General features: G+C 47.9%; 2 long non-coding RNA genes across 2 annotated transcripts; both read right to left on the reverse strand.

The window, feature by feature from the left end:
- Nucleotides 1-6,213: 6,213 nt before the first annotated feature.
- Nucleotides 6,214-7,104, reverse strand: LOC311312379. The gene is made up of 3 exons (XR_014630567.1): nucleotides 6,844-7,104; nucleotides 6,406-6,662; nucleotides 6,214-6,292 (listed from the first exon to the last, which is right to left on the reverse strand). It is a non-coding gene; the product is annotated as an uncharacterized lncRNA (long non-coding RNA).
- Nucleotides 7,105-10,135: 3,031 nt separating this feature from the next.
- LOC311312380 lies at nucleotides 10,136-10,776 on the reverse strand. The gene is made up of 4 exons (XR_014630568.1): nucleotides 10,671-10,776; nucleotides 10,493-10,555; nucleotides 10,253-10,351; nucleotides 10,136-10,155 (listed from the first exon to the last, which is right to left on the reverse strand). It is a non-coding gene; the product is annotated as an uncharacterized lncRNA (long non-coding RNA).
- Nucleotides 10,777-21,395: the final 10,619 nt, after the last annotated feature.

Genomic DNA, 21,395 nt, shown 5'->3' on the forward strand with positions numbered 1-21,395 from the left:
CCCTCTGAGCCGCAGTCAACAATAACTCCTCAGACCATCGATCACAACACAGCAGTCCATCCCTTTGCCCACACGGCTGCTGCATTTCCTAACTTGATCCAAGCAACACCATCTCTCACTACAAAGTTGGATTTTGCTCCCAGGGTTGAACTTCAGTATCAAAGATGTGAACCCCCCTGAAATACAAAGACTAGTGGTGGAACATATTGTAAGAAATGCAGATGTTTCTTCATCAGTCCACACATCTAACAGACTTCGGTCTTTCTCTGGGAAGAGCCCACACTCAAACAGTGAAGTGGATTACGACACTTGGAGAGCAAATGTTGAGCTCCTTCTCAAAGATCCAGCCATATCCGATCTACACAGAGTGAGGAAAATACTGGAAAGTCTCTTATCACCAGCAGCTGATGTAGTGAAACAGTTAGGCCCCCAAGCGTCTCCTACCGACTACTTGCAGCTGTTGGATTCTGCTTTTGGCACTGTTGATGATGGTGAGGAGCTTTTCGCAAAATTCATGAACACACTACAAGATGCTGGGGAGAAGCCCTCCCACTACTTGAACCGTCTGCAGGTGATCCTCAGCCAGGCTGTGAAAAGAGGAGGTGTGGCTTCCACAGAACAAGACGACCACCTACTGAGGCAGTTTTGCAGAGGTTGCTGGGACAGCACTATGCTCACTGTTCTCCAGTTGGAACAAAGAAAGCATAATCCTCCATCATTTCCAGAATTACTCGTACTTCTGCGCACAGAAGAAGACAGGCAGGCCGTAAAGACTGTTCGCATGAGACAACACCTTGGGCCCCCCAAGCAACGAGCTGCGACACACCTTCAGTGCGCCTGCATGCACGAAGACGAAGAGAGCATCGCATCGCAGAAAAATAATCAGACAGTGGATACACTGTGCGACACTCAGAACTTGAAAAGAGAAGTGGCCGGGCTTCAAAGTCAAATAGCCAGCCTAAAGACACAGAACGGCCAGACATCCAGATCCCAGATAAGCCCCTCCCAGTTTGACCCTCTTGTCCAAGATCTAAAGAGACAAATAGCCGAGCTACAGAGTGGGATGGCAGCCCTAAAGGCCCAGACCCCTCCCCCTTCTGCTTCCGCCGGAAGAGATGTGCATCGGGGGCCTAGAGGCTTTTCAGTCGCTTCTACCGCCAGAATGCAGTATGGTCGGCCAAGACCCTGGTATTGCTTCCGGTGTGGTCAAGACGGCATATTGCACCAAATTGCAGTGAAGCCCCTAATCAAGACATGGTTGCAGAAAAAAAGAAGCTGTTAAGGGAGAAACAACTTCTGTGGGAAGCCCAGAGCAGCTCTTCCAGCACAGAGGATTTAAACCCGAATCAGCTCCGGTCACGGGACTGACGGGAGCTGGAGAACATCAAAGACGTCCCAAGCAAAGAGCTAGCCTGATGCAAGCCTCTCCTAGTGGTTGGGGCCACCTTCCAAAAGGATTAGTAGGGTCCAGATGTACTGCTAATATTCTGATTGGAGGAGAAGAATGCAGCTCTCTATTAGACACAGGGTCTCAAGTGACTACCATCTCCCAGTCATTCTACCAACAGAAGTTGAATTCACAGACCATTCACCCCTTAGACGACTTGTTGGAAGTTGAATGCGCTAATGGTCAGACAGTCCCCTATATCGGCTACATCGAAACCAGTATAACCTTTCCAAAGAGTTTTCTGGGCATTGACATCGAGGTACCTACCTTAGCTCTTGTAGTTCCATACTGCCGTGCCACAGCCATGTCCCCAGTGTTAATAGGCACGAACACATTGGATGTAATGTACAAACAATACAGTGAAGCAGACAACGCTCGCCATCAGCCTTCTCCATACGGCTATCGAGCAGTGCTGAAAACACTTGTCCTCAGACAGAAACAAGGAACAAATGGCTGCCTTTGAACAGTGAGACTGCAGGGGAATGCACCCGACATCATCCCAGCAGGACAGAGAGTTGTGATGGAGGGAGTAGCCAATATTCGGAGGGTGCACACAGAGAAGTGGGCAGCGCAAGGCAATAGGCACATTGTTCTAGTCTGGCCCCCTGCGACTCCCTGCGGCCTCCTGAGCGGCGCCGTTGATATAGGGGTTCACTGAATATCACTGAAGTGATCTATCAAGAACTGATGAATTTTACACACTTGGCCTTTAAGATAGCACGACATATTCAGTGAGCCATAGGGCTCCATTGTAATCGCCAAGGTAGAGATCCAAGGTCGCCGGTTCAATCCCCACCTCCGACGAAAAAATGTCCAAGTGTCCTTAACAAGACGCTGAACCCCAAATTGCTTGTGGGTGGCTCTCAATTGACTCCCCTGTAAATAAAGGTTTCCATTCAATACCAAGACATTTCCACCAGCTAGTTATAGCTATGAACTATCTATTCTATGAATGAATTGAAAATCAACACATTATAAGTTAACAAACAAACATGATATAGGGTGTATGTTACACACTTGGCCTTTAAGATATCAATACATATTCAGTGAGCCATAGGGCTCCATGTCCAAGTGTCCTTAGCAAGACGCTGAACCCCAAATTGCTTGTGGGTGGCACTCAATTGACTCCCCTGACTAAATAAAGGTTTCCATTCAATACCAAGACATTTCCACCAGCTAGTTATAGCTATGAACTATCTATTCTATGAATGAATTGAAAATCAACACACAAGTTAAAAAAAGAAATATTTTAATAAAAACAGATTCACAATAATAACATATATACAATATAATCCAACTCCTTCCTCTTACTTCCTCTTCATCTCCTCCAGCCACTGTTCGACCGTCTTCCCCCCAGACGTCTGAGCACAGAATGTGGTGTTCTTAAAACGGCTGTGCCCCGTTTCCTTTGTTTTAGGCAACCCACACTTTTTGCACCTGTATGTGTCATAGGCCTTGTGCGGCCTGACCTGGGTGGCCTGGGCCTCCTCCATTTTCTTCTTCCTCCAGGCTGTGGTCTTGGGGAGCTGGGGACCTGGAGGAACCGGGGGCACAGGGAGGGCCGTAGCAGGAGGCAGAGAGGTGGTGTGAGGGAGTGGGGCAGGGAGGGCCGTAGCAGGAGGCAGAGGGGTGGTGTGAGGGAGTGGGGCAGGGAGGGCCGTAGCAGGAGTCAGAGGGGTGGTGTGAGGGAGTGGGGCAGGGAGGGCCGTAGCAGGAGGCAGAGGGGTGATGTGAGGGAGTGGGGCAGGGAGGGCCGTAGCAGGAGGCAGAGGGGTGGTGTGAAGGAGCGGGGCAGGGTCAGAGGTGGGCCGGTGTATTGAAACCCTGCCCCTTTGGGGAGCCTCTCCACTCCTGTCCTCTGGCACAGTGAAGAAAGTTTCTGTATGCCGCTGCTGACGCACTCCACTATCAGCTGGTGGTAAGTGGGCGGGGGCGTCAGCAGCAGGTACCTCCACACTGGGTCTCCATGGCGTTGGGTCCAGGATGGCCCGCTCCTGGTTCCTCTGTTTTTTGTTGTGCCTGCACAAGCAGAGCAATAACATTCAGTACACCAATTTATTAAATATATATTAATAACATAGTTTGAATAGTATTGGTTTATTATAAGTACGTACCACTGGCTGAGGGTCAGCTTATTGACCTGAAACAAGCGGATCTCTGTCTTGGCCTGGAGGTCTGGACTGCCGTCGACCAGGTCTTTGATCCTCCGGTAGTCCCGGAGGATGGTCGCCCAGCGGTCCAACCTCACCCCAGCAATGGTCCTGCCGGCAGGGTGGAGGAGACACAGGCCCTTTCTGAATCCAGTCCCTCCCCACTCGCACTCAGTCACCGAGTGCACTCCGTTTTGTAGTTCCCTCACAGCTGAATGTAGTTCCCTTGATAAGGGTGTAGGGTATAAAAACCTTAGGGACACATTCCCCTCACTCCAGCGGAAACAGGAAACACAAACCACAACGGTTACCATGGTTTCGCGTCAACAGCACTTTGCAGTGGCAGAGGCATCGTTCGTATCTTCCTTGTTACAGCTTATGAGGGTTGCCTATATCAGATAGCTACCTAGGTCCTAAGTGGAAATATCCAAATTACAATATGGCCAAGGCATTCAATTATATTTATACATAATTTTAAGAACTCTTACCTATTCATTGCACTGTTACCCTAATTCATTATTATTATTATTATTAGGACTATTGTCAATAAAATAAAATAAAAATTTCCACCGCTGCTGCTTCAGCACGATTATTTGTAGGCTAATAGTGTATTCTTTGTTTGTATTTTTGTTTTTATTTGCATTAAAACAAAGCAGGCCTGATTTTGTTTGTCCTGATTTTATGCTAATTTCATCTTCACTGTTATGAAGCACTTTGGGCTGCAATTCGTTTTGTGTTGAAAGTTGCTATACAGTTTATTAAAACAAGCCCATAAAAACTGCACAAGCTGGCCGTATGAACCTGTGTTTGTCCTCTTGTCATTTTCTGCAAATAATGTCTGACATTCTAAATTTTGGGGAAAAGTAGTATATAGAAAGTGCACTTACTCAAAAACATCTATAAATAGTAAACCATACATAGTAAACCAGGATGTTGCTGTGATCTCATCCTTTCCAGAGCTGTGTTCACCTGTGGTGTGAAGTCTAGGCTAGTTTAGATTGCAGACCATACCACTAATATGACAACCAGAGATTGCACATATTTGTCTCCAGATTCTGTATAAAGGATACATAGGGGTTTCCACAATTCTTATTTATTGAAAATAAAATAATATTGAAAACTGAAAATTGGGCAGCACCGATCACAACTGAAAATTATTAATCCCCGTCAATGGACCCCTGTCTTTCTTGGCAGGGGAGGGGGGGGTTCAAGAGAGGACGCCATGGATATGTCTGGGAGGGATGGTATATCGGACGTGGATGTGCCTGGGAGGGATGGTTGATCAGACGTGGATGTGCCTGGGAGGGATGGTTGATCAGACGTGGATGTGCCTGGGAGGGATGGTTGATCAGACGTGGATGTGCCTGGGAGGGATGGTTGATCAGACGTGGATGTGCCTGGGAGGGGCAGTGGATTGGACCTGGATGTGCCCAGGAGGGAAGATGGATCTGGACTGGCCTTGATGGTGGGGTTCGACATGCATGAGGCAATGAGGACAGGTGGAGTCAAAGATTGTTTTGACCCCACTGCCTCATGCATGCCATCATAGAAGCTCCAAGTAGCAGGGGTTCCCTCTCCCTGGTCAGTCCCAGAGCCAGTTGGTGGAGCTCTCAGCTCCTAAACCAAACAGTGGCATGAGATATCTGCAGCATCTAGAAGGCTATATTCATGTTATGTGAAACACATTTACTGTGTACTTCTTTAAATTCACCCATTTCTTTGAGGCCTGTTTTGGACTTGCCTGACCCTCCAGGTTCATTTCTTTTATGATGAAGCTGTTAAGAAATATGTCCGGGAAGATGGTTAAAATGTTTTGGTCAGAATGAGTGCTGTGTGACTCCTCCAATCACTCCACATCTTACCAAGTAGTAGTCCTAAACATCATTTATCAAGTCCTAGTAGTTATGTAGTAATGGGATACAATCACACAATTAATCTTTAATCACATTAAGGTGTTTTTGGTTGTAGGCCTAATCAGTGAAATCTGCCAATGGAACAAGTGAACCTTTGCTTAATGTTTGGAAGAAGATGCATTTATCTAAAGACAAATCACTTGTCCTATATCTCACTGAAATGTTGCTTGTTGGTTGAGTGTCTACATTACGTGTAAAAAGATGTGTTTTGTGGTGAGTGGCAGGCCGTTCATGGACTAAACCTATGAGAAAAAACTTTCTCCCAAGCTTCTTTAGTGCTGTTTCGTTTTTTTGTGGACAACTTTTCATTTTCCATTCTCAGTTTGATCAGCTGTTTAGTCTGAACAACAGTCCTGGTAAATATCCACCAGCCACCACTTTACATTACAATCAAATGAACATAATCTAGCGTTTTCTGAACTGGAGAACGGAATTTGATGCGAAATGCAATGCAAATGTCGTATAATTTGTGAGGAACTTGCATTTGTACGGCGCATTTTCCATTTCGGACAATAAAAACAGCTGCACATGTGAATCGAGCCTGCATCGGTGCAGACTCGCTACCGAGGGTGTTATAAGCCACTTCCACTCGGCGCGAATTGGTTTCGGATGGCACTTAATATGGCGCGTCCTCCGCGTGAACGCGCAAACCGAGGGGGAGTGCATAGGGCGAGGGAAGAGGAGCTGGATTCGAAAAGGGCCACAGCTCTCTGAAAATGGCCTCCACAAGGCGGCTACTGTCCGGCCACTGAGAAGGCCCTACACCTTGTCCAAGAAGGCAGCTGGATGGAGAGAAAAGGCAAATAAGTAAACAAATGGCTGCTATTGAGTAAAGAAGTAAACAAATGAGTGTTATAAAGTGTGTGACTGACAAAATACAGCTCTCTCTACATACCGCTTCAGACTGTCCACTCCTGGAGTGACAGCCGTCTTTGAGCGACTAGTCCTGAAGCGCCCCTTCACTAGTCGGTCCCGGAACCTCTCAGGGTAGGTCACCGCCTTCTTGTCATCCGGGGTCAGCTTCGCCCAGAGAGCTATGATCTCCAGCACCTTCTGCCTGGAGATCCACGCCTGGTCCCTCAGACTGAGCAGTGCGTGTCCCAGGCGGACCACATGCTGGTACCCCGGCGCTCCATCTGGTCCCAGGAAGTCCTGAGAAGAAAAGGAAATCAACAAGATGATTATTAAAAACCAAATTAAAATTTTTTCAAGGTTCAAGGTAGTTTTATTTGGCACATGTACAGTAATACAGGGTAAAACATGCAGTGAAAGGGGGGTGCTGAGTCACTGTGCATTACCCTGCATGTCTAGTGTGATCTACAGTAAATCTTACATTGTCATCCTCTGGCGCCGCAGCACCCTCCTGCTCGGCTGGGTTGTCCCTCGCTGGACCGGGCTGTGAGGGAGGCGCTGGACCAGGCTGTGAGGGAGGCGCTGGACCAGGCTGTGAGGGAGGTGCTGGACCGGGCTGAGAGGGAGGTGCCCTGGGTAGAGGAGGCAGGAGGTCTTCCAGGACAATGGTAGGATCTACATCCTCCTCGTTGCCCAGATCGATCCCCTCGTCGTCCTCCAACTCAAAGTCCTCCTCCCTCACTCCATCAGGCACCTCTGGGTCCCTGGTCAGCTCTTCTGGTTCTTCTCCAATCTGGGAGAGGAGGTAGTCCAGTCCGATGAGCTCACCTGAAACAAAGTACAGAAAGGGTTTACTTACTGGTGTGTGTGTGTGTGTGTGTTCTGTGTAAGAACCTGAGAGAGAGTGCAAGGGAGAGAGAGAATACATACCAGTGTATGGAACAGGGTGCGTGAAGTCCTCAGCTATCTTACAAGCCAACAACTCTTCAGTGAGGGAGTTGATGGCCTGTTTCAGGCGGCCGTCATAGCTGTGGATGGATGGTCCGTAGTGCCCCTCCACAGCTATCCCAGCCCGGTCCTCATTCCCCCTGGTGAGCCCCTCCAGGAGGAAGGCATGGTAGTGGCCCCCCCTCAGGTGAGTTCCTTTAAAAAATGAAACAATATTTTTTTGTAGTAATAAACTCTCACCCAACGTCCAGCCACTGGTTAAGTGAACATGAGCTTAACAACATCTGTTTAAATGTCTGAGTATATACCTGGAATGAACCGGTTCAGGTGGAGGTGAAAGGACTCCAGTGACGACGACCCCCGGGAGCAGCGGAACACAGGCAGGAGGAGCCCTCCCTTCTTCTCCCTGCCTGTCTGGGTGTACATCTGCACGCCGGGGGGATCCTGGATGCACTCCAGGTGACGCCGCTGGCTGTCCCAGATGACCTCAATCTTCCGGTGGTCCAGGAACGGAACGCCCAGGGTGTCGGTGGAGCTCCAGAAGTCCCTGAACAGCTCCTTCAGACGCCGCTCGGTCTCCTGCACCCCACGAGTGCGGCGGCGACAGTGCCTGGCCAGCTCCTTCTTCGAGATGCTGTTGGACACCTGGGCGTCGCTGATGGGTCCCAGGGAGGAAGCCTCCAGTAGCGCGCGCTTGGCCGCCATCAGCAGGTCTACATCCTCTCTGCACCACTCGAATATGCAGCCTGACAGGCGGCTCAGAAACAAGCCGTAGAGAGGATGGCAGTCCGTGGTCACTCCCCCAGCCAGCCGGCGGGTGAAGTGCCAGATGTCCAGCCGGACCACAAGCTTGTCCCACTGGCTGAACATGGCTGCCGCTTTGCCCGGGCCATGGGCAGAGCAGCAGTCCCAGTCCACATACAGCAGCACGGGAGGTGGGACCCCTGCGTCCTGGTAGCGCTGCTGCAGCCCTGCTGTCATGGGGAGCAGGTCCACTCCCTCCGCCTCTGTCAGGACCGTTATGAGCACCTGCCCCAGCTCGTTGGCCACGTTGGTGGCCCAGGCTGCCCTCCCCTGGAGCTTGCCCGCCAGCTTCTTGGTCACCTAACAACAAACAGATGTATAACATAGGGATGACATTAATATATCTATATTTCACAGGGATACAATTCATGTTTTCATTCTGCCATTCATTGTTACCTTCTTTGTGGAGTCCATCTTCAAGATGGACCCATACACGGAGGTGATCCGGGCCTTCATCTCCTCCATCCTGGGCACCAAATCAGCAGCGCGGACGGTCAGCAGCCAACGGGGTGAGGGCACAGGGATCATGGGAATCGGAGGCAGGACGGTTCTCACCGCAGCACCCGGGACAGCAAACTTCTTGCAGGTGCTGAGGTAGAGGATGGTCTGGGCCTTCCAGCGCTCGCTGTGCTGCTCCCTGATCTGGTTGTACAGCCTGGTGGTGCTGTTCCCCAGAGTCCTCTCCCTCATCAGCTTCAACACCTTTATGTCACAGGCCAGACTGATGGAGAGATGGGCAGATAAGACAATCATTAGTTATAGGATAACTTGAATCAGCAGGGCTTTTTTTTTTAATAATCTATTTTGCATAAAAGCTGTGTGTCTACTCACTGGTAGGTAAGAACAGCTGGAAACAGGCACCTGCGTCCGGGCTCCAGCTGATCCAGGATGTCGAGGGACCAGGAAGTGTACTTCTTGGTACAGCGTCGGCACTCCAGGTACTCCGTAGCCAGGAAGTACCACCCTTCCAGGTCCAGGACCTTGCGCATAACTTTATAAAGGCCACAGCTTGTGAGTGCATGCTCCTTGCACGGCCGACTGCAGGACTTCAGGGCGTGGTTCTTGCAGTCTGGCTGGGTGCACACAAACTTGTAGGCCCACAAGCGGTACGGCATCCACAGGCAGAGCGGGCGGAGGAAGAACCCATCTGGAGAAGCCGGAGGTTGGTGGAAGATGTTGGGCAGCGGAGGGGGGTGATACCAGAGGGTCAGGTCGCTCTTGATGACCGCTTTCCCACTGGCATCGGCTTTGAAGAGCGCCTACCCACTGGTGCTGCTCTTTAGGGAGGGTTTTAATCCACCCATCAGGCAGAATAACCTGTGAAAGAGAGAACACATTAAGTTCAGCTCTCTGTGTGTGTGTGTGTGTGTGTGTGTGCGTGCGTGTGCGCGTGTGTGCGTGTTTGATTACCTCTTTGTGAGTGACAGGCGGAGGCTGTGGCCTGATTCTCAGTCTGTCCAAGGCTAGGGATGGAGGAGCTGGCAGGGTGGTGGCGGTTGGAGGAACAACCTGTGAAAGACATTAGGTTATTACAAATTGTTATTGTTATTAATAATAATAATAATGATAATAATAACAATAAGAATGATTGATTACCTCTGGCTCAGTGATGACCTATTGCTGAGCAACAGGCCTGTCAGCCAACAACAAGGTTGTTGGAGCTGGAGCTACACAGTTAATAAAACAAAGGTTAATCTACCATAATATTGCACAAGAGTTTAACTTTAACACAATACTTTAATTTGGTAATGAATTGCATTAAGTTATTACTACAATGCAGTGTGCAAAGAGTTGAATTGAAATGATTGCAGCCAAATAGCAAAGCAAATAGTGGAAGCCACACAAAGATGAGTGTTTCTCAGAGTGTTAATATGATTGGCTAGATGAGAAGACAATATGAGCTATAGCTAGTGATTATACCAGTGATGGAGAGAGAGCACCATACACTACCATGCAGAGCAGGAGTAAAGCAGTGACATTTCTACAACTACAACGTACAACTACCACATGATTCCACTTACCATGTCACTTACAGAATAACCTGTTTGCAATGACAGAAAGAGGAGTAAACAAAACCTCTATTCATATATTCATGATACTCTTTAGAGCGATAAATACAAATATACACATTGACATACCGACTACATCTGGGAGATCAGACCAGAATGAGCACTCCTCCATCAGCTCTTCATCAGTGATCTCAACTGCCACTAATGTAGTTGGACCTGACTGAGTTGCTGCAAAGAGACAGAGAGGTGAGGAGAGGACACACACACACACATTCCTCCAAACTACTGTATTTGTGGTCAAAAACACATCTACAATGTAGATCATTTTAAAACTCACAAATGTAAAATCTGAATCAAATGTATTCTTACAAGGCTGGATGGTAGGGGGTGAAACCCGCCGTCTCACAGACCTGGCCACCACAGGTGGGAGAGCTGCAAAAGATTATGGGACACTTTTACACACACATACACACACAAATACACACACCTACAATGTAGATCATTTTAAAACTCATACATTTAAAATCTGAATCAAATGTATGCTTACATGGTTGGATTGCAGCGGGGGTAAGTGTCCTTTTCACAGCCCTTTGAATGTTCTGTACACTGCAACCTTTCCCAACCAACAGGCCACGCAGGGAGGAGACTGGCACTCTAGCCCCCTCCCCTCCCCCACACACCCTCTGCTGACGAATACACAGTCCCAGTAGTCCTTAACCTTGGCACAAAACAGGTCTACCACCCCCTCACCCCAGACACACCCACACCCTCTCCACAACTCCCTCTCTTACAGAGTGTACCAGAAACTAAACCAAGACACCAGCACTTTCACCAACTAGCCATAGCTATGAAGTAACTGTATGAAAGAAAGTAAAAATGATTTCTTTTTTTTTTTTTAAAAAGCTTCACGTTTTATTCTGACTGAACTAGGAACGAGTCCCAGAGTCCCAAACACTGCTGTAGACTAGCTCACTGTAGCGTTACATCCAACTAGAGTTGGATCGACCGTGCGCTCACTGTAGAGTATTGTAGCCTACTGTAGATTATTGTAGCCTACCCTTTCACCAAAAATAATTCATTGATGCCTTTCTTAGCTCATCGGCGACTTTTGGCGTTGTAACGTCGCCAGCATTATCGGCCACCGAGCCTCACTGTATGCCTCACTGTAGCTAATACTGTAAGTCAACATGCGGCAAAAAAACGATCGACAGTGCGGTCGCTGTAGGTTAGGCTACTGTGGCCTACTATTTCACCAGAAAATAATTAATTGAGACTTACTTTTCCACGCCAACGACGTCGTGTCTCTCAAAATGTGTCTCCTTCCGTCTCCCGACTGTAAATCCGTCCCCGGTGTCCCATCTCGTCGTCTGCTTTCGCCGTTCGAATGCAGCGCCAGCGCGCGAGGAGCTCACTTAAAGGCGGGACCAGACGCGCCGATTGGCCGAGCAAACATTGGAACCATTAGAACAGCCAATGGCGCTCTGCGGCCAACATTGGGACAGCCAATGAGGGCGCGGCAACATTGGAACCAGAACATTGGAATCGGCCGAGAAGATCGGGACGCAGTTCGCGCAAGCCACCATCCTCATACTCCCTTCCTGGAGGCATACTAGTCACTTGTGGTCTGCTCACCCTTCCGACCAGAGCTCCCTATCGAGTACCTGTGGTTCTAACGAATGAGACGCAGCATGACATACTGCTACCACCAAGATGCGTCTTAGCCGAGCTCAATGCTACACAGCAAGTACTTCCGGGGGTAGGAGAGACCAAGACCAAAGATTCCTCAGCCGACCAGCCAGAACCACCACAAGTTCCTCCACCTGTGTTCAACTTAGCAGACTCACCGATACCTGCAGAATGGAAAGAGAGGATAGAGCAGAAGTTACAAGCTATGCCAGATGTATTCTCACAACACGACCTGGACTATGGAAGGACCGGCAAGGTGAAACACCACATCAACCTTCACGATGAGACCCCCTTCAAGCAGAGAGCTCGCCCCATCCATCCCCAAGATATCCAGGCTGTCCGCAAACACCTTAGAGAGCTGCTGGACGCAGGTATCATCAGGGAATCGGAGTCTTCTTTCTCCTCCTATTGTGGTGGTCCGAAAGAAAAACGGTGATTTACGGCTCTGCATTGATTATCGGAGGCTAAACACTCAGACGGTGAAGGATGCTTACGCCCTACCAAACCTTGAAGAGACCTTCAAGGCACTGCATGGATCTCAGTGGTTCTCCGTCTTGGATCTCAAGTCTGCATATTACCAAATAGAGATGGAGGAAGAGGACAAGGCCAAGACTGCCTTTGTGTGCCCATTGGGTTTCTGGGAATTCCAGCGAATGCCTCAAGGAATCACCAACGCACCAAGTTCCTTTCAGAGGCTCATGGAGAAGTGCATGAGCGACATGAACCTGAAGGAGGCCATCGTCTTCCTAGATGACATAATCATTTTCTCGGAGACCCTAGAGGAGCACGAGAGAAGATTGAGTCCTGACCGTCTCAGGGAATACGGCCTGAAGCTATCTGTGGAGAAGTGCAAGTTCTTTCAGACATCGGTAAAGTACCTGGGACACATTGTGTCGAGAAAAGGTGTTGAAACAGATCCTGACAAGATCCGTGCTTTAAAGACCTGGCCTAGTCCAAAGAACTTAAAAGAATTAAGGTCCTTCTTGGGGTTCTCCGGATACTACCGCCGGTTTATCCAGGGGTACTCTGGGATGGTCAAGCCGTTAACTGACTTAACTGTTGGTTACCCGCCTCTGAGAAAGACAAAGAGACCGAAAAAGCAAAATGGGAAGTATCATCACCCAAAAGATCTCTTCAATGACCGCTGGACTCCGGCATGCCAGTGTGCCTTTGACACAGTCATCGACAAGCTCACTACTGCCCCAGTGCTGGGTTTCGCTAACCCTGCACTGCCTTACATCTTGCACACAGACGCGAGCACCACTGGTTTGGGAGCTGCACTTTATCAGGAGCAGGAGGGACAAATGCGACCCATTGCATTCGCCAGCAGAGGGCTGTCTCACAGTGAAGCACGCTATCCTGCACATAAATTGGAATTTTTGGCCTTGAAGTGGAGTGTGACAGAAAAGTTTAGTGACTACCTGTATGGAAATCAGTTCACCGTAATCACTGACAGCAATCCATTGACTTACCTACTCACCTCAGCAAAGTTGGATGCTACAAGCTATCGGTGGTTGTCTAATCTGTCTACATTCACATTCACACTCCAGTACCGTGCAGGGAGACAGAACCTGGATGCTGATGGGCTGTCCAGACGTCCTCATGGTGACCTGATCGATGACCTTGCATTGCAGAAAGAACGTGAACGGATCCACCAATTCACCTCACGTCATCTCCGTGATAGTGGGGAGAACATCTCCCAGGTGGAACCTGAAGTGGTCCAAGCAGTCTGTGGACGACATCTACTACGACATGATCCAGACAATGAATCCTGTGACCCCTGCATTGCATTAGTCCAGTCCCTGGCTATAGATGCAGATGCTGTTCCTGTTATCTTTGGAGAAGAGGAAGGAGCTGAGGGAATGCCCACCATCCAGCACCTGTCCAAGGAAGAGATGAGAGAAAAGCAGGCAGCTGACCCTAGTATCAGAGAGGTCTTATTACAGTTAGAAACTGGACAGAAACCCCCTCCAACTGTGCGACAAGAACTCCCCGAGCTTCCGTTGCTGTTGAGAGAATTACCCCGTTTGGAGATAAAAGAGGGAATTCTTTACAGAAAGAGGAAAGAAGTAGGCCACACAACCTTCCAACTGGTTCTACCAGAAGAATTGAGAGCAGTGGCCATGAAAAGCTTACACGACGACATGGGTCACTTGGGGATTGAGCGAACTACTGATCTCCTGCGATCAAGGTTTTATTGGCCTAAGATGGCTGCTGAAGTGGAAGCGAAGGTGAAGACATGCGACCGTTGCATAAGGAGGAAGGCTCCGCCTCAGAAGGCTGCACAGCTTGTCAACATCCAAGTCACTCGTCCATTAGAGTTGGTGTGTATGGATTTCCTCTCCATTGAGCCTGACAGAAGCAACACAACCAACGTCTTGGTGATTACTGACCACTACACAAAATATGCAGTGGCCGTACCTACACCCAATCAGAAGGCTCGTACCGTGGCCAAGTGCCTCTGGGAAAACTTCATCATCCACTACGGCATCCCAGAGCGCTTACACAGCGATCAAGGGCCCGACTTTGAATCCAAGACAATAAAAGAGCTGTGTGAAGCGGCAGGGATTCAGAAGGTCAGAACAACGCCTTACCATCCCAGGGGAAACCCTGTTGAACGGTTTAACCGAACACTCCTGAGCATGCTTGGAACCTTGAGAGAGCGAGACAAAGCGCATTGGCGTGATTTTGTACGGCCATTGGTGCATGCCTACAATTGTACCAAAAACGAAGTCACTGGGTTCAGTCCCTACGAGCTAATGTTCGGGAGACAACCAAGATTACCCATCGACCTGGCGTTTGGTGTCCCACTAAGAGAGCATCCGCAAACATCTCACTCAGAGTACGTACGCAACTTGAGATCACACTTGGAGGAGAGCTATAAACTAGCAACCAGCAATGCTGCTAAAAATGCTGCAAGAAACAAAGCCAGATTCGATCGACACATTAGAGTCTACACTCGAAGTTGGTGATCGTGTGTTAGTGAGGAGTGTTCGTCTTCGCGGAAAACACAAACTCGCTGATGAGTGGGAGGCTCAGGTTTATGTGGTGACAAAACGTGCTGGTGATCTTCCAGTGTACACAGTGAAACCTGAGAACCAAAGTGGACCTCTGAGAACTTTACACAGAGATCTCTTACTCCATTGTGGATTTCTCCCTTCAACGAACGATGGCTCTCTCTCACCTGAGCCAGTCCCACGCAGAAGGACGCGGCAGAGCGTGCGCTTGGAATCTGCTGTACAAGATGCGGATGGAGAGGTGGACCGATGTGAGTCAGATGAAGATGTTACTGTGTCCTGTACTGTAAATTCTGCAGGAGTGGAAAGTAACTGGATTTCACATCAAGCTGAGCGAAATGGGAATACAAACTCGACTGAGACTCACACATTTGAATATCCAGCCGAGCAAATTCCACAAGGAACAGTAGCTGACCCTCCGGATTGGTGCCCTGTAGGCACAGGCACGGCTGATCATGAAGCTGAAGTCATGGAATCTGATGCCCCATTCAGAAAGGACAGCATTACTGAGTTACAAGACAGCTTATCTGACAACTTACGCGAAGACGACTTACCTGTTGATGCTCTATCTAGTACCATAGCTGACGTTGCTCCAGGACCTGAAAAGGAAACTTTATCTGAGTATGACAACGAAGAAGACTCATCTGAAATGGAACAAGACAAAGAGATCTCACCTGAAAAGGAAGCTGGAAAAAAGAGTTTACCTGAAGCGGAACTTGAAGAAGGAAACATGTCTGGAATAAGCTCTGAACAAAGACACAACACTGGGAGATTTCCAGATCGTCCAGAGGATATGCCAAGTGTCATGGAAGATGCCTTTCCAGAGTTCCCTGACAGCAATGAAGATTCACAGACGGCGCAGAACAAATCTTCCAAGACAAGGGTTGCCGAAGACAAGGGTTGCCGAAGACCAAGATGGAGAAGATGCATCTCACAGACATTCCAGTAGACAGAGAAACCCCCCAGAAAGATTACACTACGCACAGTTAGGGAACCTATGGTAGATTTTGTCGACTAAAATCGTAATATTTAGTCAACTAAAACTAGACTAAAACTAAAACAAGTCAGATGACTAAAATATGACTAAAACCAAATGGCATTTTAGTCAAAAGACTATGACTAAAACAAAATCATAATTTTCTGTCAAAATTAACACTGCTTGGGTCCTCAGAAATAGGGAGCATTTCCAAACCAAATTGCGGGGGGGGGGGCATTAAAAGCATTACAAATTAGACATTAAAAGCATTAAAACTAAATGTGAAACATATATATATATATATATGTGTGTGTATGTGTGTGTGTATGGAGCAATTGTTTTTAATGTCCGACTTTTGTCTGTCCTGTTCAGTAAATGTGCATGTGTCCTAATTTATTGTAGCCTATCTACTACACAACCTAGTTCAAATGTATGAATCTCCCGCGGAAGTCAGGAGGGTTGGCAAGTAGGCTATGGTCACTGCTCCCCAGTAAAATTGAATAATTGAGGGTTTACTTACAGTACAAAAAAAGTACAGCATTTGTAGAACTCGGATGATACTACATAAATTGCCATGCAAAGCCAGAGACTGTTGCTTGTAGACGACAAGACTGCTGTAACCATTCAAGTGTGGAGGCTACACTGCATTGAAGGTGGGTTGGCTTACTTGACAGTGCACACAGAAAACAGACACCACAAAAAAAGGGCTTAAAGCAGGTCCAAAACAGCAGCAGGTCTGGTTGAGGTGTGAACTGGTCTCCTAAAAATGGCTTGAGCTGTGAGGATAAGAGGAGGCACACTGTAATTTGCACAGACAGCTTCAGTGGTAGTTTTAAAGTATTTATTTATAATAATAAAACGGATGATAATAAAAATATAATAATAAAAAAAACAATAATGTGGGACGCATGGCCATGGAGCACATGTGTGTCATACACTGGGACAGCTACATCCACAATATGTAAAATGAGAGCACAGAACAGACCCACTGAGTGGTTTGGCTGGGGAGGATGAGAAGAGGGAGAGGAGGAGGGGGTGGGAAAGGGATGAGGAAGAACAGTGAAATAAATGAACAATGTGATGGCAACAAATATGTCTTGGTACAAAAATGTACTTAGCCTATGTATACTAAACTAACAAAAAAAAGAGCAACAGCAGTATGTTCATCATCACATAAAAATAACACACTGATTTATTTGAGCTGTTCTTATTAAAAAATAATGCTTTGTCAGTTGAAGTTGCAATCCAGAGGAGGTGTAGGCCAAAGCAACTTCACCCACCCCGGATTGTTGCTTCAAGGGACCGCAAGATGTTTCTTAAAAAAAGGTCATTTCCCAAAGTGGATAAATGACATGTTTGGGTGTTTTCAGTCAACGTTGGCGTTGACCGCTCCTAGCTATCGAATGGCCGACTGGTGTAAGATGGATAGCCTAACGTTAGAGAGATAAATGTAGGCTATGGTTATGTTAATAAAGCTAACAATGATGTTGTAACATGCATGCAGCACTGCTGATCTGATCTGAACGATTGATTCATTATTACCATGGATCGGTATTGGAATTGATCAAGGGCGAATGTGAAATAGCAGCCACAAACTCAGCGGGTTATCCGAGATGCGGTAGCAGCGGCCAAAGCTCCTGCTGGCGGGGAGTGAAGCTCTTCAACTCGCCGGTCACTGGCTCCCTGGAGGAATTTAGCCTGGCTGCAATAACGAACGGAATGAATACCATCTACTAGCAAACAAAACATGTTCAGTTATATTTAACCTGTTAAAACCAAGATGCCTGGATGAAAAAATAATTTCTCCAATGGATATATTTGACAAAAACAGGTTAATATGCAAGCCGGTTTTCATTGCTAAATCAAAGCGGGGAGAGCCGAGAGAGCCGGGAACGTGCGTCTACATTTCACATAAACGTGAACTTTTTCGTGGACGCGCGTCGGACAGAAAAGCTCAACTGCGCAAGTACAAAAGTCACCGGAAATAGCCAAAAGACTACAAATCTAGCCAAGATGGCGCGGTTCAATAGGCCTTCACTTTAGATTTCGAATCCTGGGGGCTTGGGAACTATGACAACCTTAGGCTCGTTGGAAAGATAATTTTATGCAGGTCAAAATGGTCACAACCAAACTATACAACGCCCCTTGTATCAGCAACCAATCACTAAAATAGGTAGGTAGTCTTTTTAGAAAGTAAGCGATCCTATTGGCTGATGCGAGAATGCTCGAATGTGATTGGTTCTCGCATCCCACGTGACACGGTTAGGTGAAGGCGCATTCAGCCATTATGGGGAGACCAAGGCCCAATCTCAAACCACCCCCTAAGCCCTCGCCCTATCCACTCCCCCTCCATTTGCGCGTTCACGCCGAGCTTCGCCATGTTAAGGGCCGTCCCAAACCAATTAGCGCGGAGTGCGCTTGGAGTGCGAGTGGGCTGTCAACCCCTTAAATAGCAAGCCTGCATCGGTGCAAGCTCCCGATAGCCGAAGCAGGAAGTGCACGTACCAAAGAGATGCCGCAGGAAACCGCATATAAATAACGTTCCGTCTTCCTACACTCAATTATTGCAGATTATTTTACAGCACTCAAACATTTGTTTTTCTCACACTGATTTCATTGACTCAAACAAAATCGAAGACAAAAATAGGAGAACATCACTTTATCCCTATATCACTTGACTTGTAGCAAACTCTTAAAAGCCTGTATTCATTGCCGACATAAAATAAATCTAAATAGGCCTAGGTCTACGTCAAATGTAGCCTACATCATATATTCCTTTCCATTAGGCTGTGATATGCAAATGGTTCTTCACAAAAGAAGGAATGCTGCCAAAGAGGCATAGGAGTAAGTTATTAATTGATTTATGTAGGCTATTTGTCTCGGGACAGTGTAATGTAGGGATGGGATGTCTGCCCACCTCCCTTGTTCTCTGTAAAGCGCATTGTGTTGCCTCTGGGTATGAAATGCGCTATATAAATAAAGCTTTGATTGATTATAGTATTAATTTAATTAGAGTTCATTTGAAAAAACATATTTCCGTTTGGACTTTTGACCATTTCTCATCATACATGGATTTAATTATAGTGATTTATATTTGTATTATAAATCCTAAACATTTTTCCCATAAATCACCTAAACATGCCATGGTGACGGCCCTGTCCCGGTCGGTTCCGGTGGAGTGGGGAGTCCATCCCACATTTGGCTTTCCATTTATATACCCTCCCCCTCGATTGAGAGTGCCCTCCACAGCTGCGAGTGACACTTCATTTGGAGGGACACTCGTGGTGGAGTGGGAGTGGGTAGGGGGTGGTTTGGGATTGGGCCCAAAAGTTAGCTCTCGTGCCCAGCAACGCCATCGCTTAGCGCAGATCGCTAAAGCTAGAGTGAAAAAGTTAGTTACTTACATTACACAAGTTAGGCCTGCTGTTGGACTGCTTTCTTGTTCGGGAGCGGAGCGCGCTACAGCCGTGACTACTAATATAGAGGGCACCTGTCAATGTGATTGATTTATGACCCCTAATTAGATATGCAAATGAGATGAAACGTATTTTATGACCTGCACCTGGTCCGGGGTGTGTGTGCTGCTGTTCTTCTGTGTGTCTGAGGTGTGTGCGTGTTTGGGTAATCTGTGTGTCTGAGGTGTGTGCGTGTTTGGGTATTCTGTGTGTGTGACGGTGTGTGTGCTGCTGTTCTTCTGTGTGTCTGAGGTGTGTGCGTGTTTGGGTAATCTGTGTGACGGTGTGTGCGTGGATGGTGATTCTGTGTGTGACGGTATGTGCGTGGATGGGCTGAGAGTTTGTGAGGTTGATGTCCTTATTTAGATAACATATTGTGTGTGCGTGGCTGTGGGTTTGTGAGGCGCGACTTGTGCCCCCCCCCCCCCCCCCCCCCCCCCCTGTCTGTCCCCGGTGCTGACCCCCACCACCCAGACAAGCCCTGTGTGTGTGTGCGTGGCTGTCGGTTTGTGAGGCGCGACTTGTGCCCCCCTGTCTGTCCCCCGGTGCTGACCCACCCACCCAGACAAGCCCTGTGTGTGTGTGCGTGGCTGTCGGTTTGTGAGGCGCGACTTGTGCCCCCCTGTCTGTCCCCCACCCAGACAAGGCCTGTGTGTGTGTGTGTGTGTGCTGCTCTTCTGTGTGACGGTGTGTGCGTGGATGGTGATTCTGTGTGTGACGGTATGTGCGTGGATGGGCTGAGAGTTTGTGAGGATGGTGTTCTTATTTAGATAACATATTGTGTGTGCGTGGCTGTGGGTTTGTGAGGCGCGACTTGTGCCCCCCCTGTCTGTCCCCGGTGCTGACCCCCACCACCCAGACAAGCCCTGTGTGTGTGTGCGTGGCTGTCGGTTTGTGAGGTGCGACTTGTGCCCCCCTGTCTGTCCCCCGGTGCTGACCCACCCACCCAGACAAGCCCTGTGTGTGTGTGCGTGGCTGTCGGTTTGTGAGGCGCGACTTGTGCCCCCCTGTCTGTCCCCCACCCAGACAAGGCCTGTGTGTGTGTGTGTGTGTGTGCTGCTCTTCTGTGTGACGGTGTGTGCGTGGATGGTGATTCTGTGTGTGACGGTATGTGCGTGGATGGGCTGAGAGTTTGTGAGGATGGGGCTAAGGTCAGACTGCATTAGAATATTGGCCTGCACCGGCGCTGGAGCTAGTACGGTCACTAGAGATAGGATTTTTTCTCAGTGTTTATGGTTTTAAATACATAATTATAAACGGTAAGGATGGAGGGGCTGGAGGCGTGGTGTCTGGTTTTAGTGTGTTTTTTTCACTGTGTGTGCGTGTGTGTGAGTGTGTTTCTACTGAGTGATTATGGGTCGTTAAACGGGGAGATTCTTAGCGCTGTGTTATATAAGGATAAGCTCATTACAGCCGAGGCTGTTCATAACCGAGAGACCATCACGGTACTAGCCACCGCTCTGCATTCTCTCTCTCACGACCTCAACCCAGACGATGGCGAGTTCTCCTCCGTGTCACACGCCGGACCACCACCCGCGTATCAGAATTCCTATAGTCGATCATAGTCCTACTTTATGCCGTGCGCCTAAAAAAGTGGTGCCGCGAGATTTGGCATTAACGAGACGGCCTGGTAGTTTGCTCCGTAATCTGTATGATTATGACATTGACAGAGAGTTCAGCTGGATGCTCAGCGATTTTAGACTGGCGGGGTATGTCTATGATAAAGAGGAATCAACTGTCAAGATTTCAACTACTAATGTAGCGGCAGAACTAGATAAAAACGGGGTGGTTTTTGACAGAGAGTCTTGGTGGTCGTTTAAAGGGGCCGTTTTATCAAATCTGCGTCAATTGGAAATACCTGAAAACGAGGTTTTATACAATAAGCTCGTTAAATGTGGTGAAAAACAATATTTTGTTTTTGCCGACAGGGATTCTAAAAAAACAGGCACTTATGTGTATGTATGCGGTGGAAATTATAGAAATACCATTATTGCAAACCCTAATGATTTATCGAATGTAATCGCAGACTCTGATGCTCTTTTCGTTTTTCCTTTAAGCGATGTGCACATAATGTACGATATTTTTGATAGAATAGATGACATTTTTCGTTGGAGGAATGTCTTGGAGGATTTTAATGG

The sequence above is a fragment of the Borostomias antarcticus genome, assembly GCF_949987555.1.
Source record: "Borostomias antarcticus genome assembly, chromosome: 8".
In the NCBI taxonomy this organism is placed as follows: domain Eukaryota; kingdom Metazoa; phylum Chordata; class Actinopteri; order Stomiiformes; family Stomiidae; genus Borostomias; species Borostomias antarcticus.